Raw genomic sequence first — 24,341 nt, forward strand, 5'->3', positions numbered from 1 at the left:
CTGTTCTTATGTGCCCGGGACGGGCGGGAAGGGAAAGGAGGCTTTGCCTGATGGGGTGGGAGCGGGTACCAGAGTGCTTGGGGTGCCTGTCCCTTTAAGAATGCGGCCACTCCCGATTCATTGCACCGGCTGCAATGATTGGGTGGAGGGAATGTACACGGCAGTGACGTAGACCAATCACAGAGCAGCAGCATCCTGGCCAGCCAATGGGCGTTCACGCTGTCTAGGACTCGACGTCACGGGAAATCCCCGAACCCCCAACAAGCGCTGCAAATAGAAACAGGGACTTTCCACTCAGGACAGAGACACAGACAGAGATAGAGAGACAGAGAGACAGACAGACAGAGAGAGACAGAGATAGAGGACAGACAGACAGAGAGAGACAGAGATAGAGGACAGACAGACAGAGAGAGACAGAGATAGAGGACAGAGAGAGACAGAGATAGAGGACAGACACAGGACTGGACAGAGAGAGCGCACACACAGGCAAAGGCAGACAGCGAAGTTCGACAGTCTGGTAACAGTGAGGAGAGGCTGCAGAGTACAAACCGTGAGAGAGCAGTAAATCCAAGTGAGACCAGATCCATCCAGGAAGAGAGGAAAGCAGCAGCGAGTGGCGCCGGGAGCCTCCCTCCCCGGATGAGTGAGCACTGAATGAGCCGCTGTTTGGAGCCGAAGCGCTGTCAGGTATGGAGTGAGCCGGGGGGGTGGGCTCGCTTTCCTCCAGTGAAAGGGGTGCTTGATGTTGCCGGGGAGGGAGAGGGTCTGACCGTCTGGTCTGTGGGCTGTTTGTGTTCGTTGTGCTTTATTAATGGAGACATTCTGAGCCGGAGCCTCCCGATCAGAAGTTTCAGCTCTTCCTCCCCACAGTTCAGACAGAGTGGTGCTCAGGACCCATAGATCAAAGGCTGTGAGCATCATCCATGGACATGGTGTTATTTGTTTAAATGACATCGGGTTTGAAAGTTTGGTCAAAACCTGATCTCAACACCAAGAGTTGCGGAATTGACCCCAGGAGAGGAAGGGTCAGTCTGGTGTCTTTCTGGTAGATGTTGGTAATTTGGGACATACTGTTGGGGGCAGGGCTGGGGCTCAGTTATGATACCCTCCGAGGAATCTTCTGCCCACGGTGGTGGATCAGCCTCTTCAGACAGGAAGAAACCTTTCACCAATTATGAGATAGCGTCACACACATTGGGATGACTTCAGTGTCAGTACAGCACCTTTTACACAAACATCCGTAATTTAAAGCGAATGTCACTTTAAAGTTCTGTGAATGTATTTTACACACTAATGGTCACATGCAGGAATGTGTCAGCGGACTGCATGTTGGGCTTCCCCCAATGCTTCAACGTGTAAGCGATATGGAACTGAGTCACCCAGACCAGGAAGGCCCTAAGTTTGATTCCCAGGCTGTGACGGGATTGGCTGATCTCAGACTGGCTACTGGTAAGGGAGCTACAGTAACCTCTGAGTCCCTGGGTCAGGGAGGGTCAAATCATCCAATCCCATTCCTGATCACTATCGTTCACTCCCTGGCTGGAAATATGTGACTATTTGACAATCATGTTCTGTCATGACAGCCTCCATTGTCAAATGGCCTGCCAGCATCAAGCTTGTCTAGATCACCTCTGAAGAAAGGATTAGGAGCTGGAACATTGCCAGTGCCCATGGTGTAAGGAAATCACAGCAACATCTGTCCATCATTATGGAAAATGACACAATGCTGTGCTGTGCACAAATTGGCTGCCACATTTCTTGCATTACAACAGTGACTACACTTCAAAAGTACTTAAATAAAAGAAAAATACTGCAGATGCTGGAAATCTGAAATAAAAAAAATGCTGGAAATACTCAGCAGGTCTGGCAGCATCTGTGGAGCAAGAAGCAGAGTTAACGTTTCAGGTCAGTGACCCTTCATCAGAACTGGTCTCTGACCTGCAATGTTAACTCTGTTTCTCTCTCCACAGATGCTGCCAGACCTGCTGAGTATTTCCAGCTTTTTTTGTTTTTACTTCAAAAGTACTTCATTGGCTGTAAAGCGCTTTAGGATTTCCTGAAGTTGTGGTAGCATCTCCTGATAAACAGCTGACCTCTAGTTTCTAACTTATGTCATTTTATAAAGAAACTCTACCGTGCTTTTTGATCAATGCATCTGTGTGTTGGAATTCTCGTGAGTTCAGGGTAGTAGCAACTGTGGAACGATGGAAATATAAAATTTATTTGGGTTAAACTTCTGGGCCCTTAAGTTTTTGTTCTTCACATTGTAAAGTTAACTGGTTTGTATAAAATTGTCGTTCTGGAGATAAGCTGTTGGGATAGGTAAGCAAAGTGGGGATACATTCACTGTAATCTTTTGAAGCTCATTGAATTGGAAGGTGGCAAATTTTGCACTGAGTGTCAGTTGTGGGAAAATTGTTATACAAAGAACAAAAACAAAACAGTACAGCACAGGAACAGGCCATTCGGCCCTCCAAGCCTGCTCCGATCTTGATGCCTGCCGAAACTAACACTTTCTGCACTTCCGGGGCCCATATCCCTCTATTCCCTTCCTATTCATGTATTTGTCAAGATGTCTCTTAAACGTCGCTATCGTATCTGCTTCCACCACCTCCCCTGGCAGCAAGTTCCAGGCACTCACCACCCTCTGTGTAAAAAAAACTTGCCTCGCACATCCCCTCTAAACTTTGTCCCTCGCACCTTAAACCTATGTCCCCTAGTAACTGACTCTTCCACCCTGGGAAAAAGCTTCTGACTATCCACTCTATCCATGCCACTCATAACTTTGTAAACCTCTATCATGTCGCCCCTCCACCTCCGTCGTTCCAGTGAAAACAATCCGAGTTTTTCCAACCTCTCCTCATAGCTAATGCCCTCCAGACCAGGCAGCATCCTGGTAAACCTCTTCTGTACCCTCTCCAAAGCCTCCACGTCCTTCTGGTAGTGTGGCGACCAGAATTGCACGCAATATTCTAAGTGTGGCCTAACTAAGGTTGTGCACAGCTGCAACATGACTTGCCAATTTTTATACTCTACGCCCCGACTGATGAAGGCAAGCATGCCGAATGCCTTCTTGACTATCTTATCCACCTGCGTTGCCACTTTCAGTGACCTGTGGACCTGTACACCCAGATCTCTCTGCCTGGCAATCCTCCGAAGGGTTCTGCCATTTACTGTATACCTCCCACCTGCATTGGACCTTCCAAATTCTGGTACAGAGTAAAGAAACCCCTGCCTCAGCTCATCTGCTGAAACCTTCATCCGTACCTCTCTTCCCTGCCTCTGGTCTACCATCCTCCATAAACCTGAGCTCATCCAAAACTCTGCTGTCTATATCCCATCACCCGTCAGTCTGTGCTCACAGACCCATATTGGCTGCTAGTCCAACAATGGCTTGATTTAAAAATTCTCATCTGTGTTTTCAAATGCCTCTGGGCCCTCGCCGCTCCCTATCTCTAACTTCCTCCAGCCGCACAACTCTCAGATCTCTGCACTCCTCCAATCCTGGCCTCTTGCGCATCCCTGATTTTACTGGCTCCATCATTGGCGGCCGTGCCTTCAACTGCCTAGGCGCCAAGCTCCGGAATTCCCTCCCTTTTCACCTCTCTAGCTGTCTTTCCTCCTTTTAAGTTGCTCCTTTAAAACCTACCTCTAACTAATTTTTGGTCACCTGTCTGAGTATCTCCTCCTGTGGCTGGATGTTTGATTATGCTTCTACTATTAAAGGCACTATATAAATAGTAAGTGTTGTATAACCAGATAAGGGAGTCCCAGGTTTATGAGAGGCAGCTCATATCAAGCTTCCATGATGGTCACTGGGCTGGTAAATAGAGGAGAATCAATGGATATCATATATGTGGATTTTCAGAAGGTGTTTGATAAGGTTCCACATGAAATCATATGGAAAGGAAGGTAATATCAACATGGATGGGGAAGTGCTTGGGAGACGGAGACAGAGATACAATAAAGGGGACATTTTCGGATTGACATGCAATAACGAGTGGTGACCCCGAGGGATTGAATGACCATTTTGGGGAACTGAAGCTTGAGTGAAGAAGCAAGAGGATGGCGTGCCTTGTGAATATAATGAACAAAGGGATTTAGGGATTCAGATACATTACATTTTTGCAAGTTCCCTCGCAGGTGGAGACAGTGATCAAAAAGGCAAATGGGACTTTCCAATTTATGGAAAGTAAAATCGAAGTAATACCACTGAATCATTCAGGGTGTTTTGTCTTCCAGGTTAGGGAGGATCTATTGGTTTTTGAGGAAGTCCAATGATGAATAAGGAGAGGAAATAAAGACTAAATGGTGAAACTCAATCGAGTAGAGAGTCTGAGGGCTGCAGAGGACAAGTTGATAGAGGTGTTATATTTTTAAAAAGCACATGGGATCTTGAGATTTATAATGGGGTATAGAGTACAGATGTAATGGTAAATCAGTACAAACCATTGATCTCTCCGCAGTTAGAATATTATCCAGCTTTACTTTGAGAAAGATGTTGAGATCATGGAGAAGATGCGCAAGAGATTCACTAACATGGTGCCTGGGACGAAGACCTTTAGTTATGAGGAGAGATGAGATGTTGGCTGTGGCTCAAAGTGTAGCACTCTCACCTCTGAGTCAGTGGTTCTGGGTTAAGGGAATGCATAATCGAGACTGGTATTCCCAGTAAATTACTGAGGGAGTGCTGTGCTGTTGGAAGTTTTAAAAATTCTTTTGCGGGATGTGAGCATCCCTGGCTAGGCCAGGCGTTTGTTGCCCATCCCTAATTGCCCTTGAAAAGGTGGTGGTGAGCCGTCGCCTTGATCAACTCCAGTCCTTGTGGTGTAGGTACACCTACAATGCTGTTAGGAAGGGACTTCCAGGATTTTGACCCAGTGACAGTGAAGGAACGGTGATACAGTTCCAAGTCAGGATGGTGTGTGACTTGGAGGGGAACTTGCAGGTGGTGGCGCTCCCCTGCTTCTGCTGACCTTGTCCTTCTAGGCGTGAGCTTTGGGTGAGGGGTTAAACCGAGGTCCCGTCTGTCTAGGGTGGACGTAAAAGATCTCATGGCACTATTTCGAAGAAGAGCAAGGGCGTTTGCCCAATGTTTATCCCTCAATCAACATCACTAAAACATTATCTAATCTTTATCACATTGCTGTTTGTGGGAGCTTGCTGTGCACATGTTGGCTGTCGCGTTTCCTATATTATTATAGTGACTACACTTCAAAAGTACTTCATTGGGTGTAAAGCGCTTTGGGACCTCCTAAGGTCATTAAAGGTGGCATATAAATGCAAGTATTTCTCACTCTCTTTTTCTGTTTGGGGAAACTGGAGCTCTTTCCATTAGAGATGAGCATGGTTAGAGGAGATCTGATAGAGGGTGTCATGCAGGCCCCCACCTGCCAAGAATGAGGCACATTAATTTCACCACATGGACATTAAATTTCAAATTGTTGCTGGGAAGAAGGGAAGGCCTGTTGCAAGGAGTTGCCAGTCCCCCTGGCTGGAAAGACATTTTTGCATATTAACAGACAGTGTTGGAACAAAGGAGCTATCCCCTGCTCCCATACAATACACAGAACAGGCCTGTTCAAACCAGTCAGTCACGTGACCACCCTGCTGGCCAACTTGGGGAGTTTTAAATTGTAGAGATAGTGTTTTGAGCTGGCAGAAAGCTCTTGGCTCCTGGACTGAAGCAGACCTCCTCTCCTCCTGTCTGCTCCCATCTAATTTTCACGGAACTCCAGAAAACAACTGAAGACACATGAACCCCAAGAGGGAAAAGTCTCCTACAGTGAACAAGGTTTAAGAAGAATACTGGGCCCCAACGAAAAGCAATTATGACCTACAATCCAGGTCCATACAGTGAGCTCAAAGACCCCTAACAAAAACACTTCAGATATTGCCTCAAACTTTTCAACTTTATTTCTTCTGTTCTTTTCTGTCTCTATTTGCACGTATATATCACGTATGCATGCTAGCATGGGTGCTTCATGTATCCATAGGCGTCAACCAAATTAGAGTTTAAGTTTAATAAAATTTCATCTTTCTTCTTTAAACCTAAGAAAGCCTATTTGTGTTCGTTTCTTTACCTTTTATAATTGGAAAGTGGTGAACAAGGATTCACCAAGGGGGAGCTAAAAAAGTGTGTTTAAAAATAAACCCTATTACAGTAAGACCAGGTGAAGACTGAAAGGGAACCCTAGACCTCTTTCTCACCTGGTTGCAACAGAGGGGTTCTGAATGAGGAGCTAACTCAGGAAAATCTCTCTTTTAGTAGGTGAGTCAGTAACTGGAGGGAATAAATTTAAGACCATCACCAAAAGAATGAAGGGACAGGGCAGGTAAAAGCTCATATAAAAGTGTTGTTGGGAACCTGACTAGGAATGCTTACAGTAGTTTGTTTCTTCACGCCAGTTATCAATTTAAGGTGTGCCCTCAGGAATTCATTTGACTTCTGGAATAATTAGAGAAGGGTGGTTTTTACCATCCTTCAATCGCATGAGAAAAGACTGACAGTAAAAATTTCCATCCACAAGTCTCTTGAGTATCATTCATCTCTGAACTTCAAGTCACTTATGTGACTAGTCCAAGAGCTCAAAGTGATTGGGCACTGGGTGGGGTCAATAATTGGGAACAGGGGTCTGTAATTGGCACTATGGGTATGGCTATAACCAGATTAGCATGACAGTAGTTGGGCACTGTTGGGCCAAAGGAGTAGACGTGACCTTTCACCTGTGGGATCTACGCTCCAGTACATTCCACACTGATGGAAAGAAAGTTTCCTGTATTGGCTGTAAGGGTGCAATGGGATTGGGCCTGAAGTCCATTAACATTCAGAGCAGAAGAAACTTTATATCTAAAATGTGCTGCACCTATCCTGAGAGTGTTTGATGGGACAGTGTAGAGGGATCTTTACTCTGTGTCTAATCTGTGCTGTACCTGCCTGGAGTATTTGATGCTGGATGTCTGAAATGAGGAAAGATTTCTAACATAACATCCCTGACTTTGAGCTCCAGGTTAAAAGTAGTGAGCAGTGCCCTTTGATTTATTTAAAACACACTTGCTTCCTGTTTTATGTTTTCACAATCTGAGCAGATTTTTCCAAAAGTAAGATTTTAGTTTTGTGGCACTCAGTTAATGAATGAAATGTTCAGAATTAATGTTGCATCATACTCTAAAATGCTAATAGCAAAGATTAGACTGAGAAGAAGGAAGTTAAAAATATTCGACCTTCAGCTCTAGGTGAGGGATATTCCAGGCTCATTCCCCTAGAGAAAGAATTCTGGCACAAAAAGGTACAATATCTCTGCTGGTGGGATTTATCTAATCAGCACAAGCCCAATATACACACACATTCCTATCTCACCAATATGAGCCCACCCATCAATAAACACATTGCTACCAATAGGTAGCAATTGTGTTGCATATATTTGTGATTGTTGTTGGTATTGGATGGCATTGTGTTGGTATAATTGTGATCTATGTTGGCATTGAATGGCTATTTTTTGGAAAAATTAGGGGCGTTCTCCCCAGTATCCTAACCAATATTTATCCCTTCATTAACATTGCAAGAAAGCAGATTATCTGGTCATTATCACATTACTGTTTGTGATACCTTGCTGTGCACAATTTGGCTGTTGTATTTCCCACATTACAACAGTGACTACACTTCAGAAGTTCATCATTGTAAAGTGTAAAGGATGTAAAGTGCTTTGGGATGTCCTGAGGTTGTGAAAGGCACTATACAAATGCAAGTCTTTTTTTATTGGATTATGTTGTGTTGGGTTACAGTTGTGATGTTGGGATTGATGTAGGTGTTGGATGGCTTTGTGATGGGCTTAGTTGGGATTGCAGTTAACATTACATGGCATGTACTCCTGTTTTAGTATCACTAGAGTAACTGAACCCTGAGGCAGATTGTGCTAATGCACTATTGCGTTAAGCGGAGTGTGATAAGGTGATGCTGTAATAGATCCCGCATAGCTTCTTTAACTTCATCAGGCCGACAGATTGTCTCTTGTGCCTCAGATTCTCTTACAAAGGGCAAAAGGGTTAGATTATGAAGACTGTTTGCAAAGACTAGTGTCTTAAACTTAAAGGCAATTACAAGGGTACGGGGACAGAGTTGAACTAGGAAGATAGGTTAAAAGATAGCACAGGAGAAAAGCAATGGCAGACGTTTGTGATATTTCATCCCTCATAACAAAGATATATTCCAGTGAGAAAGAAAGAGTCTGAGAAGGATGCACCATCTGTGGCCATCTCAGGAAGTTAAGGATATTATCAAATTGAAAGAAAAAGCATAGAATACTGCAACGATTAGTGGTAGGTCAGAAGATTGGACTGGTTTTAGAAACCAGGAAAGAAAAAAATTAATGAGGGCGAAATTAGTGCGAGAAAACTAGCTAGAAATATAAAAGCAAATAGTAAGAGTTTCTGCAAGTATTTAAAAAAGAAATGAGTAAGTAAGTGTCCCTAAAAGGGTGAGACTGGAGAATTAATGATGGGAAGGAAGGAAATGGCAGAAGCGTTAAGCAGGTATTTTCTGTCTTCACTATAGAAGACACAAAAAACATCCCAAGAATACTTGAAAATCAAGAGGTAAAAGGGAGGGAGGAGCTTAAAACAACCACATTCACTAGGGAAAAGGTACTTGGAAAACTATTGGAACGAAAGGCTGACAAGTCCCCAGGTCCTGGTGCCTGCATCCTAGGGTCTTCAAGGAAGTGGCTGCAGAGATAGTGGATGCATTGGTTGTGATCTTCCAAAATTCCCTAGATTCTGGAAAGATCCCAGCATATTGGAAAATCGCAAATGTAACACCTCTATTCAAGAAAGGAGGGAGAAAGAAATCAAGAAACTACAGGCCAGTTAGCCTAACGCCTGTCATAGGGAAAATGCTAGAATTCATTATGAAGGAAATCATCATTTAGAAAATCTCAATGCAATTGGGCAGAGTCAACATAGTTTTGTGAAAGGGAAATTGTGTTTGACTTATTTATTAGAGTTCTTTGAAGAAGTAACAAGCATTCTGATTGAAGGGGAATCTACTTCGATTTCCAAAAGGCATTCAATAAAGTGTCACATCAAAGGTTACTACACAAAATAAGAGCTCATGGTGTAGGGGGTAACATATTAGCATGGATAGAGGATTGGTTAGCTAACAGGAAAGAGGGAGTAGGGATAAATGGGTCATTTTTGGGTTGGCAAGCTGTAACTAGTGGAGTACCACAGGGATCCACACTGGGGCCTCAACTATTTACAGCCTATATCAATGACTTGGATGAAGGGACCAAATGTATTGTAGCTAAATTTGTTGAAGTCACAAAGGTAGGTAAGGAAGTAAGCTGTCAAGAGGACATAGAGTCTACAAGGGATTTCGATAGGTTAAGTGAGTAGGCAAAAATTTGGCAGATGGAGTAGAATGTGGGAAAATGTGAACTTGTCCACTTTGGCTTGAAGAATGGAAAGCAGTATGTTATTTGAATGGAGAGAGACTGCAGAATTCTATGGTACAGATGGATCTGGGTGTCCAGATACATGAATCACAAAAAGTTAGAATGCAGAAACTGAACTGGACAAGCCCCATAAATGCTGTGGCTGCAAGAGCAGGTCAGAGACTGAGAATCCTGAGGCGAGTAACTCTCCTCCTCTCTCCCCAAAGCCTGTCCACCATGTTCAAGGCACAAGCCAGGAGTGTGATAGAATGCTCTCCACTTGCCTGGATGGGTGCAGCTCCAACAACACTCATGAAGCTCAACACCATCCAGGACAAAGCAGCCCACTTGAACACCCCACCCATCACCTTAAACAGTCACTCCTTCCACCACCGACACACAGTGGCAGCAGTATGTACCATGTACAAGATGCACTGCAGCCACTGTGCACAGTGGCGCAGTGGTTAGCACCGCAGCCTCACAGCTCCAGTGACCCAGGTTCAGTTCTGGGTACTGCCTGTGCGGAGTTTGCAAGTTCTCCCTGTGTTTGCGTGGATTTTCACCGGGTGCTCCGGTTTCCTCCCACAACCAAATACTTGCAGGTTGATAGGTAAAGTGGCCATTATAAATTGCCCCTAGTGTAGGTAGGAGAATGGTGGGGATGTAGTAGAGAATATGGGGTTAATATAGAATTAGTACAAATGGGTGGTTGTTGGTCGGCACAGACTCGGTGGGCCGAAGGGCCTGTTTCAGTGCTGTATCTATAAATAAAATAAAAATAAATAAACTCACCAAGGTTCCTTTGACAGCACCTTCCAAACCTCTACCAACTAGAAGGACAAGGGCAGCAGATGCGTGAGAACACCACCACCTGCAAGTTCCACTCCACGCCACACACCATCCTGACTTGGGACCCTATCACCGTTCCTTCACTATCGCTGGGTCAAAATCCTGGAACTCCCTTCCTAATAGCACTGTGGGTGTACCTACACCCCAAAGACTGCAGCAGTTTAAGAAGGCAGCTCACCACCACCTTCTTGAGGGCAATTGGGGACGGGCAATAAATGCAGGCCGAGCCAGCGATGCCCACATCCCCCGAACAAATATTTTTAAAAAGTACAGCAAGTGATTAGGAAGGCAAATGGAATGTTAGTGTTTATTGCAAGGGGGATCGAGTATAAAAGTAGCGAAGTGTTGCTACAGCTGTACAGGGCCTTAGACCGCATCTGGAGTAGTGTGTATGGTTTTGGTCTCCTTACTTAAGAAAGAATGTTATTGCATTCGAGGTAGTTCAGAGAAGGTTCATTCAACTGATTCCTGGGAGGAAGGGGTTATCTTATGAGGAAAGGTTGAGCAGGGTGGGCCTACATCCATTGGAGTTTAGAAGAATGAGAGGTGATCTTACTGAAACATAAGATCCTGCGGGGACTTGACAAGGTGGATGCTGAGAGGATGTTTCCCCTTGTGGGGGAGTCTAGAACTAGGGGACACAGTTTAACAATTAAGGGTCTCCCATTTAAGACTGAGATGAGGAGAAATATTTTCTGAGGGTTGTTACTCTGTGGAATTCTCTTCCCCAGAGAGCAGTGGAGGCATAGATGAATATATTCAAGGCTGAGTTACAGATTTTTGATCGACAAGGGAGTCAAGGGTTATGGGGGGCAGACAGGAAAGTGGAGTTGAGGGCACAGTCAGGTCGGCCGTGATCTTATTGAATGGCGGGAAGGCTTGAGGGACCGAATGGCCTACTCCTACTCCTAATTTTTGTGTTCTTGAGTTGGTTTGTATTCCCTTGAGCATAAATGATCGATGGGTGATCTAATTGAGATGTTTAAGATGAGAATAGCAGTTGATAGGCTAGATAGGGAGAAACTATTTCCTCCAGTGGGGGAGTCTAGAACAAAGAAGCATAATCTTATAATTAGAGTGAGGACATTCAGGGTGATGTCGGAAAGCATTTCTTTACACAAAAGGATAGTGGAAATCTGGAACTGCCTCGCCCAACAAGCTGATTGAGCTTGGGGGTCAATTAAAAATTGATAGATTTTTGTTAGGCAAGGTGGGGTCGATTTGAGTTAAGCTACAGATCAGCCATGATCTGATTGACAGGTGGAGCAGCATTGAAAGGCTGAATGGCCTCTTCCCGCTCTCGCATTATTATTGGCATTATTGACTTGGGATCGGACACACTCGTTCCCCGTCAGTAGGAGGCGCAGGTTCGTGATTGAGAGTTTGATCCTTCCCTCTACTCAATAGTAAATTCTAACTCCCTGACTCTACCCCAGTTAACTCAGCACAGATCCACGATGGAATCTGCGACCTTTCTGCTGTGTACAGCTCTGCTATTTCCTGGGCATGCTGACTGCATTCTTGTCCCCACTTCCTGTCTCAGTTAAAACTGGTGGGAGAGCCTCAGGTTTATATTGTCAGTTGAGAACCCACTCCGGGAAAATCTCCCAGTCCCTTAGAATTGAATCCATTAGATTACAGAACAATGAGTTGAGTTAATTTGAACATTGATTGTACAGGACCGGTTGCACGAACACAACTCCTCGTGCGGTTTGTAACATTGACCCTTTAAATTTGATTCCATCAAATTGCTTATGACAGACTGAGCATATTCCAGGTGGCAGCAGCTGATGCTCCTGTCGGGTGTGGAGCCAGAATCTTTAACCACAGGAACCCGTAATACAGTCGGTTTGAATTAGAGTTACATTACTTTGATCAAAATGTATCAGTTTACCCTAAACTATTACTTGCATTTCAGAATGAGAAAGTTGTCTTTCTTTCTGTGAATTTACTGGTTCTGAAGGTTGGGATGGAAATGCTGGGAATCAAAAGCTTTCTTTCTTGGCAAATGCTGTCCCATCAAGCACTCCCAGAGTAGGTGCAGCATGAGGTTAGATACAGAGTAAAGCTCCCTCTAGGAAACAGAGAGTAGTGGTTAATGGATGTTTTTCAGGCTGGAGGAAGGTTTCTAATGGAGTTCCCCAGGGATCAGTGTTGGGACCCTTGCTCTTCCTGATATATATTAATGAACTAGACCTTGGGTGTACAGGGCACAATTTCAAAATTTGCGAATGATAGGAAACTTGGAAGCATTGTGAACGGTGAGGAGGATGGTGCAGAACTTCAAAAGGACACAGACAAGTTGGTGGAATGGGCAGACAGGTGGCAGATGAAGTTCAATGCAGAAAATGTGAAGTGATTCATTTTGGTAGGAAGAACATGAAGAGACAATATAAAATAAAGGGTACAATTCTAAAGGAGCAGAAGGACCTGGGTGTATATCCTTGAAGATGGCAGGGCAGGTTGAGAGAGAGGTTAATAAAGCATACAGTATCCTGGGCTTTATTAATAGGGGCATAGAGTACAAGAACAAGGAAGGTCTGTTGAACAGTCTCAGCTGGAGTATTGCGTCCAGTTCTGGGCACCGCACTTTAGGAAAGACGTGAGGGCATTTGAGTGAGTACAGAAAAGATTCACGAGAATGGTTCCAGGGATGTGGTATTTCAGTTATGAAGATAGATTGGAGAAGTTAGGACTGTTAGGGGATATGAGGATAGTGTGGGAAAAAGGCATTGAAGTGGAAGATCAGCTATGATCATATTGAATGGCAGGGCAGGCTCGATGGCTGAATGCCCTATTCCTGCTCCTAAGTTCCTTGGAGAAGAGAAGGCTGAAAGGTGATTTAATAGAGCTTTTCAAAATCGAGAGAGGTCTGGACAGAATAGATAGAGAGAAATTGTTTCCACTTGTGAAAGGATCGAGAACGAGAGGGCACAGATTTAAAGTATTTGGCAGAAGAAGCAAAAGTGACATGAGGAAAAACTTCTTCACACAGCAAGTGGTTAAGGTGCCTGAGAGCACTGCCTGTAAGTATGGTGGAGGCAGATTCAATCGAAGCTTTCAAGAGGGAATTAGACTGTTAGCTGAAAACAAAGAATGTGCAGGGTTACATGAAGAAGGCAGGGCAATGGCACCAGATGAATGGGCTGAATGGCCTCCTGCACTGTAACAATTCTGTGATGCACTCTCCCAACGAACACTCCCAGGGCAGGTACAGCATGGGGGTTAGATACAGAGTAAAGCTCCCTCTACACTGTCCCATCAAACACTCCCAGGATAGGTATAGCACGGGGGTTAGATACAGAGTAAAGCTCCCTCTACACTGTCCCATCAAACACTCCCAGGATAGGTATAGCACGGGGGTTAGATACAGAGTAAAGCTCCCTCTACACTGTCCCATCAAACACTCCCAGGATAGGTATAGCACGGGGGTTAGATACAGAGTGAAGAAAAAAAAAGAAGAAAAAAAATGGGGGTTAGATACAGAGTAAAGCTCCCTCTACACTGTCCCCATCAAACACTCCCAGGACAGGTACAGCATTGGGTTAGATACAGAGTAAAGTTCCCTCTATACTGTCCCCATCAAACACTCCCCAGGACAGGTACAGCATGGGGTTAGATACAGATAAAGCCCCCCTCGACATAAAATATATAAAAGGGGCCTGGGGTATAAAGGCCACCTTGGAAAAAAAAAACAAAACAAAAAAAAACGGGGTTAGATACAGAGTAAAGCTCCCTTTAAAAAAAAAAAATTGGGTTAGATACAGAGTAAAGTTCCCTCTATACTGTCCCCATCAAACACTCCCAGGACAGGTACAGCATTGGGTTAGATACAGAGTAAAGTTCCCTCTCCTCAGAAGAGCACCCCACTACATCAGTGTGACGTGACTCCATATTCTGGAACAGCCATCCCATGGCTTTGTGTGAGACTGATAATTCATGCTGAATGAGGAGTCATTCTGTGCTGTGCATCTACTCGATACTCTCCAAGTTCATAACGGATCTTTTATTGTCAGCTTTGTTTTTTAAACAATTGAAATTGATTTGATACTGGTGTGTCTCGGAGTATAGGGGTATCTAGGGGTGGGGGTGTTGGTGGGCCAAAGAAACCACAACAAATAGGAGCTTTCAAGGAGAAATTGATGAAAGTTCAAGCAGATTGCGAGGAGCTGTGAGGTGGCTGATGATCAGTCCCCTGATGTTGGGAGTTCACCCCCCACATCACTCCGATCCTGCCAGGTTATTTTGAGGGAGAGATTCACCTCCCAGCTTTCTTGTCTGGAGATATTTATCAAGGGCAGCCCCGTACTGGCATATCCAGGGGTCAGGCTAACTTCCACCGATTTGAGTTGGCTATTAAGTGCATTTACTCCAAATAAAACAGTTCATCCTTTTTTGATTAATTTCAAGATAACTTAACATTGAGCCTACTTGCTCCATGGTATCACTTTCGCACACGTATGTGAGGGGGTGTAGGCAAATATTAGAAAAAATGATTTAATGCTGGCGTCAGATGGGACAATTGCTGTCACCACTTTTCCTGGAACTGCCAGGAGGTTCAGAATAACACAATTTCAGAAATTCCCCCATGTCAGCATTGTTTTCATAAGCGTAGGTGGCACATTAAACAATCTCATGTCTTTCAACATATGGCTGCCTTTCCAGTTCTATAAGTACTGACGCTAATAGAAACACTCAGGATAACAGTGCTGGTCTGATACTTTTACTGTCCATGATTACTGAAGGCAGGAGGGAATCTTGCTGCCAGAGAGGGTGGGGAGGGAACCTCACTGCCGGAGGGGGAGGGGAGGTGGGGAGGGAACCTCACTGCCGGAGGGGGAGGGGAGGTGGGGAGGGAACCTCACTGCCGGAGGGGGAGGGGAGGTGGGGAGGGAACCTCACTGCTGGAGAGGCAGTTGGTTGGATTTTCTGTTTGGATATTGTGGCTGAGTTGAGCTGAGCTGTATTTTCTGGCCCAGCAGGGCAGTAATGTATATCGGGAGTTTGATATAAAATAAAGGGCAGGGTTTGGTGACACAACAATCTTTTTTTTTCAAGGTTGCTGTTGAAACCATTTCCTGTGTACTTGTTGTGAAAGGCACAGGTTGAGCAGTGGCAGGCATAGGAAAGTCCTGTTTGTTCAGAGTATGCATCCTGTTGCAATGCTGATATTCTGGGGGCTTTCCTCCTTGCTTAAGCTTCACTCAGGTACTGCTTTAGAAAGACATCGCTAATGGATTGATCTGACCTCAGATAACAGGCTCCTTCACCCATCCAACCTCCTGTTACAGGGTATACTCGTGTGTTACCTGTTTTTTTTTTAATTCATTCACATGATGTGGGCATCACTGGCTAGGCCAGCATTTATTGCCCATCCCTCATTGCCTTTAAAAAGATGGTGTGTGAGCTGCCTTCTTGAACCTACATGGACTGCAGTGCGTAGGTACACCCGCAGTGCTGTTAGGAAGGGAGTTCCAGGATTTTGACCCAGAGACAGTGACGGAAGGTGATATAGTTCCAAGTCACGATGGTGTGTGGCTTGGAGGGGAACTTATAGGAGGTGATGTTCCCATGTGTCTGCTCCCCTGGTCCTTCCAGGTGGTAGATGTCGTGGGTTTGGAAGGTGCTGTCGAAGGAGCCTTGGTGAGTTGCTGCAGTGCATCTTGTAGATGGTACACACTGCTGCCACTGTGTGTTGGTGGTGGCAGGAGTGAATGTTCAAGGTGATGGATGGGGTGCCGATCAACCGGGTTTTTTTTTGTCTTGGATGGTGTCAAGCTTCTTTAGTGCTGCACTCACCCAGCCAATTGAAGAGTATTCCATCACACTCCTGACTGGTAGATGGTGGACAGACTTTGGGGAACCAGTTGGTAAGTTGCTTGCTGCAGAATTCCCAGCCTTTGACTAGCTCTTGTAGCTGGAGTATTTCTATGGCTAGTCCAGTTAAGTTTCCGGTCAATGTTAATCCCCAGGTTGTTGCTGGTGGGGGATTCAGCAACGGTAATGCTATTGAATGTCACGGGGAGGTGGTTAGATTCTTTCTTGTTGAAGATGGTCATTTCCTGACACCTGTGTAGCACGAATGTTACTTGCCATTTATTAGCCTGAGCATGAATATTGTCCAGGTCTTGTTGCATGTGGGCATGGGTTGTTTCATTTTCTGAGGAATTGTGAATGGATCTGAGCACTGTGCAATCATCAATGAACATTCCCACTTCTGATCTTATGATGGAGGGAAGGACATGGATAAAGCAGCTGAGGATGGTTGGGCCTAGGACACGACCCTAGGGCACTACTCTTACAGCAATTTCCTGAGGAGAGTTTTCCTCCCATTCCCATTGACTTCAATTTTTCTTGGGCTCCTTGATGTGACATTTGGTCAAGTACTGCCGTGATCTCACCCACCTCTGGAATTCAGCTCTTTTGTGCATATTTGGATCAAGGCTGTAATGAGGTCTGGAGCTGAGTGGCCCTGGCAGAACCCAAACTGAGTATGTTATTGCGAAGCAAGTGCTGCTTGACAGCACTGTCGATGACACCTTCCATTGCTTTTCTGATGATTAAGTGTAGACTGATGGGGCTGTAATTGTCCAGATTGGATTTGCCTTGCTTTTTGTGGACTGGACATACCTGGGCAATTTTTCACATTGTCGGGTTGACACCAGTGTTGTAACTGGAACAGCTTGGCTAGGGGCACAGCTAGGTCTGGAGCACAAGTCTTCAGCACTACAGCGGGGATGTCACTGGGGCCCAGTGCCGTCAGCCATTTCTTTATCAGGTGGAGTGAATTGAATTGTCTGAAGTCTGGTATCAGTGGGAACCTCGAAAGGAGGCCGAGATGGATCATCCACTCGGCACCTCTGGCCGAAGATGGTGGTGAATGTTTCAGCCTTGTCTTTTGCACTGATGTGCTGGGCTCCCCCGTCATTGTCGCTGGGAATATTCATGGAGCATCCTCCTCCTGTTAGTTGTTTAATTGTCCACCACCATGACTGGATATAGCAGGACTGCAGAGCTTAGATCTGATCTATTGCCTGTGGAATCACTTAATGCTGTCTATAGCATGCTGTTTCACATGAATTGTAGTTCATTCAGATTAACTATTATTAACTATTCAGATTTGATTCAATAAATGGTTTTATTTAGATAAACTCAGTGAATGATGCCCAAATTAGTATAGTGAGACATGCAGTTCCCTACACTCCTCAAAGTATACAATGAAGGCGCAATTCACTTTCTCTCTAAAAGTGGAGCTTCAAAGAAAGGTGTACTGACTGTGAATGGTGAAGCCTACTTGCCTCTTGTTACCAGGCGATGAACATAGGAACAGGAGCAGGTCAGTTCCTCGAGCCTGTTCCACCATGCAGTGAGATCATGGCTGATCTGTGATCTAACTCCGTATGGGCCTTTGCCCCATATCCCTTAATATCTCGGGATGACAAATATCTATCAATCTACTTCTAATCTATCACTTACCTTCTGGGAGAGCGGCAGAGAGGAGTCCAGGCGTGCTGGAGTTTGAAAACTAAGTGAACAGTGGCATCACAGGAAAGCTGCAAGGTGATTAGTTAGTGAGTAACTGCTGTTAGGGAATAACGCTAGATAGCTGGGTTAGAACACTAGTGTCGGGTGCATGTGTAAATAGTTTAATAAGGAACAAGTGAGTAGCTGCGTTTTTTTTTAGTAAGATTTATTTTAACTAGTGAACAGTATTGATTTTTAGTAGGATTTATCAATACTAGTAAGGTTTTATTAATTCTAAGCTGTTGAAGTATTAAGTTTTTTTTTAGCAGTAGCAAAGGGTCAACTAATAAATAAAGGAATGGCAGGGTTTCTTCAACATTGAGAGTGCACCTCCTGTGCTATGTGGGGGCTCCAGGGCGCTTCCCGTATCCTGGAGAACCATTTGTGCAGGAGGTGTCGTCAATTGAAGCAGCTTGAGCTCCGGGCTTTGGAACTTGAGCGGCAGCTGGCGACACTGCAGTACATTCATGAGGATGAGAGCTACATGGGTAGTATGTTTATCGATGTGGGAACCCCACAGCTTAAGAGTATGCAGGGAGAGAGGGAATGGGTGACCACCAGGCAGTCAAAAAGGATCAGGCAGGTAGTACAGGAGACCCCTGAGTGCATCTCACTCTCCAACAGGTATTCAGTTCTGAATACTGAGGAAAGTGATGCTTCACCCTGGGGAGTGCAGCCAGAGCTAAGTCCATGGCACCACGGGTGGCTCAGCTGCACAGAGGGGTACAGGGAAGACTGGAAGAGTCATAGTGATCGGTGATTCAATAGTCAGGGGAACAGACAGGCATTTCTGTGGCTGCAGACGTGAATCCAGGATGGTGTGTTGCCTCCCTGGTGCCAGGGTCAAGGATGTCACTGAGTGGCTGCAGAGCATCCTGAAGGGGGAGGGTGAACAGCCAGCAGTCGTGGTCCACATCGGAACCAACAACTTAGGTAGAAAGAGGGATGTGGTCCTGCAGTCAGAATTTAGGGAGCTAGGTAAGAAATTAACAAGCAGGACCTCAAAAGTAGTAATCTCCGGATTACTCCCAGTGCCACGCGCGAGTGAGTATAGAAATAGAAGGATAAGACAGATGAATGTGTGGCTGGAAAGATGGTGCAGGAGGGAGGGCTTCAGATTCCTGGGACATTGAGACCGGCTCTGGAGAGTTGGGACCTGTACAGACCAGACGGGTTGCACCTGAACAGAGCTGGGACTGAGTTCCTTGTGGAATGTTTTGCTAGTGCTGTCGGGGAGGGTTTAAACTAGTTTGGCAGGAGGATGGGGACCTGAGGGTAGACTCAGCTGTGACAAAATCAGAAATGAAAACGGAGGGCCGAAAATGAGTGGATGAATCTGGAAGACAGAGGAAACGAGGGTTAGAAAATAAAACAAAGAGTTTGGCAGTGCTCAAGGGTATCTATTTCAATGCGAGGAGTATAGCAAATAAAGTAGATGAGCTGAGGGCACAAATAGACACATGGCAGTATGATATCATAGCTATTACAGAAACATGGCTTAAGGAGGGACAAGAATGGCAGCTCAATGTTCCTGGTTACAGAGTTTTCAGACGCGATAGGGAGGGGGATAAGAAAGGAGGGGGAGGAAACTATTACAGCTGTGAGGAGGGATGATAAGTTGGAAGGTTTATCAAATTAGGCCATATCGATTGATCTAAGGAACAAAAATGGGGCAGTCACACTGCTGGGAGTGTACTATAGACCCCCGAACAGTCAGAGGAAGATAGAAGAGCAGATATGTCGGCAATCTCTGAGAAGTGCAAGAACAATAGGGCAGTAATAGTAGGGGATTTTAACTACCCCAATATTAACTGGGATAGTTTTAGTGTGAAAGGAATTGAGGGAGCAGAATTCTTGAGGTGCATTCAGGAGAACTGTTTTGCCCAGTATGTAGCAAGCCCAACAAGAGAGAGCGCGGTTTTAGAGTTAGTTTTAGGAAATGAAGATGGGCAGGTGGAAGGAGTGGCAGTGGGAGAGCTTTTTGGTGATCGTGATCATAATTCAGTCACTTTTAACATAATTATGGAAAAGGACAGAGATAGAACAGGAGTTAGAATTCTCAATTGGGGCAAGGCCATTTTTACTAAACTGAGTAGTGATTTAGTGAAAATGGACTGGAAACAGCTACTTGAAGGTAAATCAGTGTCAGAACAGTGGGAGGCATTCAAAGGGGGGATTCAGGGTAAACATGTTCCCATAAAGAAAAAGGGTGAGACGGCTAAATCTGGAGCCCCATCAATGTCGAGGAGCTTACAGGGTAAGATAAGGCAGAAAAAGAAAGCTTGTGTTCGACACCGAGAACTCAATACTACAGAAAGCCGAGAGGAGTATAGAAAGTGGAGGAGTGAAATCAAAAAGGAAATTAGGAAAGCAAAGAGAGGGCATGAACGAATATTGGCAAGCAAAATCAAGGTGAACCCAAAGATGTTTTATCAATACATTAAAAGCAAGAGGATAATTAAGGAGAGAGTAGGGCCCATAAAAGACCAAAAAGATAACTTATGTGTAGGAGCGGAAGATGTTGGCATGGTTCTTAATGAATACTTTGCGTCTGTCCTCACAAAAGAGGGAGACGATGCAGATATCGTAGTTAAGGAGGAAGAGTGTGAAGTATTGAATGTGATAAACATAAGGAGAGAGGAAGTATTAATGGGATTAGCATCCTTGAAAGTTGATAAGTCACCAGGGCCAGATGAAATGTATCCAAGGCTGTTAAAAGAAACGAGAGGAAATAGCAGAGTCTGACCATCATTTTCCAGTCCTCACTGGGTACAGGTGTGGTGCCGGAGGATTGGAGAACTGCTAATGTCGTACCTCTGTTTAAAAAGGGGAGCGAAGGATAGACCGAATAATTACAGGCCAGTCAGTCTAACCTCAGTAGTGGCCATATTATTGGAATCTATTCTGAGAGACAGGATAAACTGGCACTTAGAAAGGCACAGGTTAATCAAGGATAGTCAGCATGGATTTGTTAACAGAAGATCTTGTTTGACCAACTTGATCGAATTTTTTGAAGAAGTAACAAGGAAGATATGAGGGTAGTTCAGTTGATGTGGGTAATTGTCGACAGCTGTTTTAGCGACTGGAGGGCTGTTTCCAGTGGCGTTCTGCAGAGCTCAGTACTGGGTCTCCTGCTTTTTGTGGTCTATATTCACGATTTGGGCGTAAATGTAGGGTGCATGATCAAGAAGTTTGCAGAGGACACAAAGATTGGCCGAGTGGTGGATAGCGAGGAGGATATCTGTAGGCTGCAGGAAGATATTGATGGTCTGATCAGATGGGCAGAAAAGTGGCAAATGGAATTCAACCTGGAGAAGTGTGAGGTGATGCATTTGGGGAGGTCAAACAAGGCAAAGGAATACACGATTAATGGGAAAATACTGAGAAGTGTAGAAAAAGTAAGGGACCTTGGGGTGAATGTCCACAGATTCTTGAAGGTAGCAGGACAGGTCCATAAGGTGGTTAAGAACGCATATGGAATCCTTTCCTTTATTAGCCAAGGTATAGAATACTGTATAACTCATTGGTTCGGCCACAACTTGAGTACTGTGTGCAGTTCTGGTCACCTCATTACAGAAAGGATGTAATTGCACTAGAGAGGGTACAGAGGAGATTTACGAAGATGTTGCCAGGACTGGAAAAATGCAGCTATGAGGAAAGATTGGATAGACTGGGGTTGTTCTCCTTGGAACAGAGAAGGCTGAGGGGAGATCTGATTGAAATGTACAAACTTTCGAGGGGCCTGGATAGAGTGGAGGTGAAGGGTCTATTCAACTTAGCAGAGAGGTCAGTGACGAGGGGGCATAGATTTAAAGTGATTGGTAGAAAGATTAGAGGGGAGATGAGGAAAAGTTTTTTTTTCACCCAGAGGGTGGTGATGGTCTGGAACTCACTGCCTGAAAGGGGAGTTGAGGCAGAGACCCTCAACTCATTCAAAAGGAGTCTGGATATGCACCTCAGGTGTTGTAAACTGCAGGGCTACGGACCAAATATTGGAAGGTGGGATTAGAATAGGTGGATCATTTTTCAGCCGGCTCAGACACGATGGGTCAAGTGGCCTCTTTCTGTGCCTTAAACTTTCTATAATTCTAATCTCAGATTTAAAATTAACAATTGATCTAGTATCAATTGCTGTTTTTGGAAGAGAGTTCCAATCTTCTCCCACCCTTTGTATGTCGGAGTGCTTAATTTCACCTCTGAAAGGGTTGGCTCTAATTTTTTAGTCTTTGCCCCACAAGTCTTGGACTCCCCAACCAGCAGAAATAGGGTAGATTGGGTGAAACTATCAACTCCCCTTAATATCTTGAAAACTTTAAAATTCCAGAGAATACAGTGTTAACTTGTTTAATCTCTCCTTGTAATTTAACCCTTGAGTCCAGCTATCATTCCGGTAAATCTACACTGCACTCCCTCCCAGACCAGTCAACCCTTCCTAAGGTGTGGTGCCTAGAACTGCTCACTAACCCCAGGTGTGGTCTAACCAGGGCTTTGTATAGCTGACGGATGACTTCTACCCCTTTGTATTCAACTCCTCGAGATATAAAGACCAGCATTCCATTAGCCTTTTTGATTATTTTCTGTTTCTGTTCATGGTCTTTTAATTGTGTACCTGGATCTCCAAGTCTCTTTCAACCGCCACTGTTTCTAGTTTTTCATTGTTTAGAAAGTATCCTGTTCTCTCCTTTTTAGGTCCAAAGTTCCCGCCCACACATTTGCCTAAATTGACATTCATTTGCCACAGTATTGCCTATTCACTTAATCTATCAATGTCACTTTGTAACTGCAAGTTTCAAAATGAGACAGTCTGACAGCCTGCCACTCAACTGTCTGTGAGTAAGATGAACTTCCCGCCCACATAGCTACCTATGGGGGTGTTTCAGCCATACGAGGGCCCTGCAGCCAGCAATCAAAATCATTAGTGCAGCTTGGGCGCAATCTTTGAACTGTGAACAACCCGTGCCACCGATCTGGAACAAAGACAATACAGTTTGTTTGAACAACAGCTTGCATTGACTAAGCACTTTTAACATTGTCAAACTCCTTTCGTTGCTTCATAGAAACCTTATCAAACAAAATTTGATAGCAAGCACATAAAGAAGTGCCAGGACAGGAAAAAGGTAGGTTTGAAGGAACATCTTTTAAGGAGGTAGAGAGGTTTAGGGAGGGAATTCCAAAGCTTAGGGTCCAGGCAGCTGAAGGCACTGCGATAGAAATCAGGAATGCATAAGAGACCAGAATTGAAAGAGTGCAGATATCTCGGAGGGTTGTAGGGCTGCAGGAGATAACAGAGATGGGGAGGGGGATGAGGCCATGAAGGGATTTGAAACATGGACGAGAATTTTAAAATAGGTGCATTGCTGGACTGAGAGCCTGTGTAGGTCAGCAAGTGTAGGGTGATTGATGGGTGAACAGGACTTGGTGCGAGGTAGGATATGGGCAGCAGTATTCTGGATGAGCTGACGTCTACAGAGGCTGTAAGGTGGGAAGTTGGCCGGGAGAACATTGGGATAGTGAAACTGAGTGAATATAGGCTCCAGCATTATCCTTCCATAAACCCCAGAAAGCTTGTCAACAGTAACAAAGGTATGGATGAAGGTTTCATGAGCAGATGAGCTGAGGAAGTGATGGAGTCTGGCAATGATACAGAGGAGGAAGTAGGTCAAATAGTGTTCATTGTTATTGATCTGCTTTGTCACACAAGGCACAGTGGCGCAGTGGTTAGCACCGCAGCCTCACAGCTCCAGAGACCCGGGTTCAATTCCGGGTACTGCCTGTGCGGAGTTTGTAAGTTCTCCCTGTAACCACGTGGGTTTTCGCCGGGTGTTCCGGTTTCCTCCCACAGCCAAAGACTTGCAGGTTGATGGGTAAATTGGCCATTATAGTATTATACCTAGTATAGGTAGGTGGTAGGGGAATTGAGGGAAGGTGGGGATGGGGTAGGACTCTGGGATTAATGTAGGATTAGTATAATGGATGGTTGATGGTCGGCACAGACTCGGTGGGCCGAAGGGCCTGTATCAGTGCTGTATCTCGAAATGAAATATAACGACAACAATTCAGATGTCTGCATATTCAATTGAGCATTGTATATTTTATCAAATATTATATTGGATGCATTCATGAAATAGCATACATAACACAGCAGGAGGCTGTTTACAGCTGACCATTAGCAACAGGGACAGCCAGATCCTTTAAACTAAACTATTTCTGTTGAGATTTGATCTAGCACGCCTTTGGTCGCATGAATATTTTCTTATAAAACTTAAGAGCACAATGTTAGACTTTAGAGGGACTTCGACACCCGTGTGGAGTGGTTGCACACACACTACATATATTTCAGCTGGCACTGTCGGAGGGAGCACTGCACTATTGGAGGGGTCAAGGATCAGGGGAGGTGTCAAGGATCCGGGAGGTCACTGGATTGGGGGAGGTGTCAAGGATCTGGGAGGTCACTAGATTGTGGGAGGTGTCAAGGATCCGGGAGGTCACTGGATTGGGGGAGGTGTCAAGGATCCGGGAGGTCACTGGATTGGGGGA

General features: G+C 44.9%; 1 protein-coding gene across 4 annotated transcripts in view; it reads left to right on the forward strand.

Moving 5' to 3' along the window:
* Positions 1-261: 261 nt before the first annotated feature.
* The window catches only part of LOC137355294 (nuclear factor NF-kappa-B p100 subunit-like), a 56,698-nt gene continuing 32,618 nt past the window's right edge, over positions 262-24,341 (forward strand). For all 4 annotated transcript variants that reach the window (XM_068020263.1, XM_068020265.1, XM_068020264.1 and 1 more), the window contains exon 1: positions 262-687. The gene's annotated coding sequence lies outside the window, so the exon portion shown is untranslated. The remainder of the gene's footprint in view (positions 688-24,341) is intronic.

Source organism: Heterodontus francisci, chromosome 42 (assembly GCF_036365525.1).
Source record: "Heterodontus francisci isolate sHetFra1 chromosome 42, sHetFra1.hap1, whole genome shotgun sequence".
NCBI lineage: Eukaryota > Metazoa > Chordata > Chondrichthyes > Heterodontiformes > Heterodontidae > Heterodontus > Heterodontus francisci.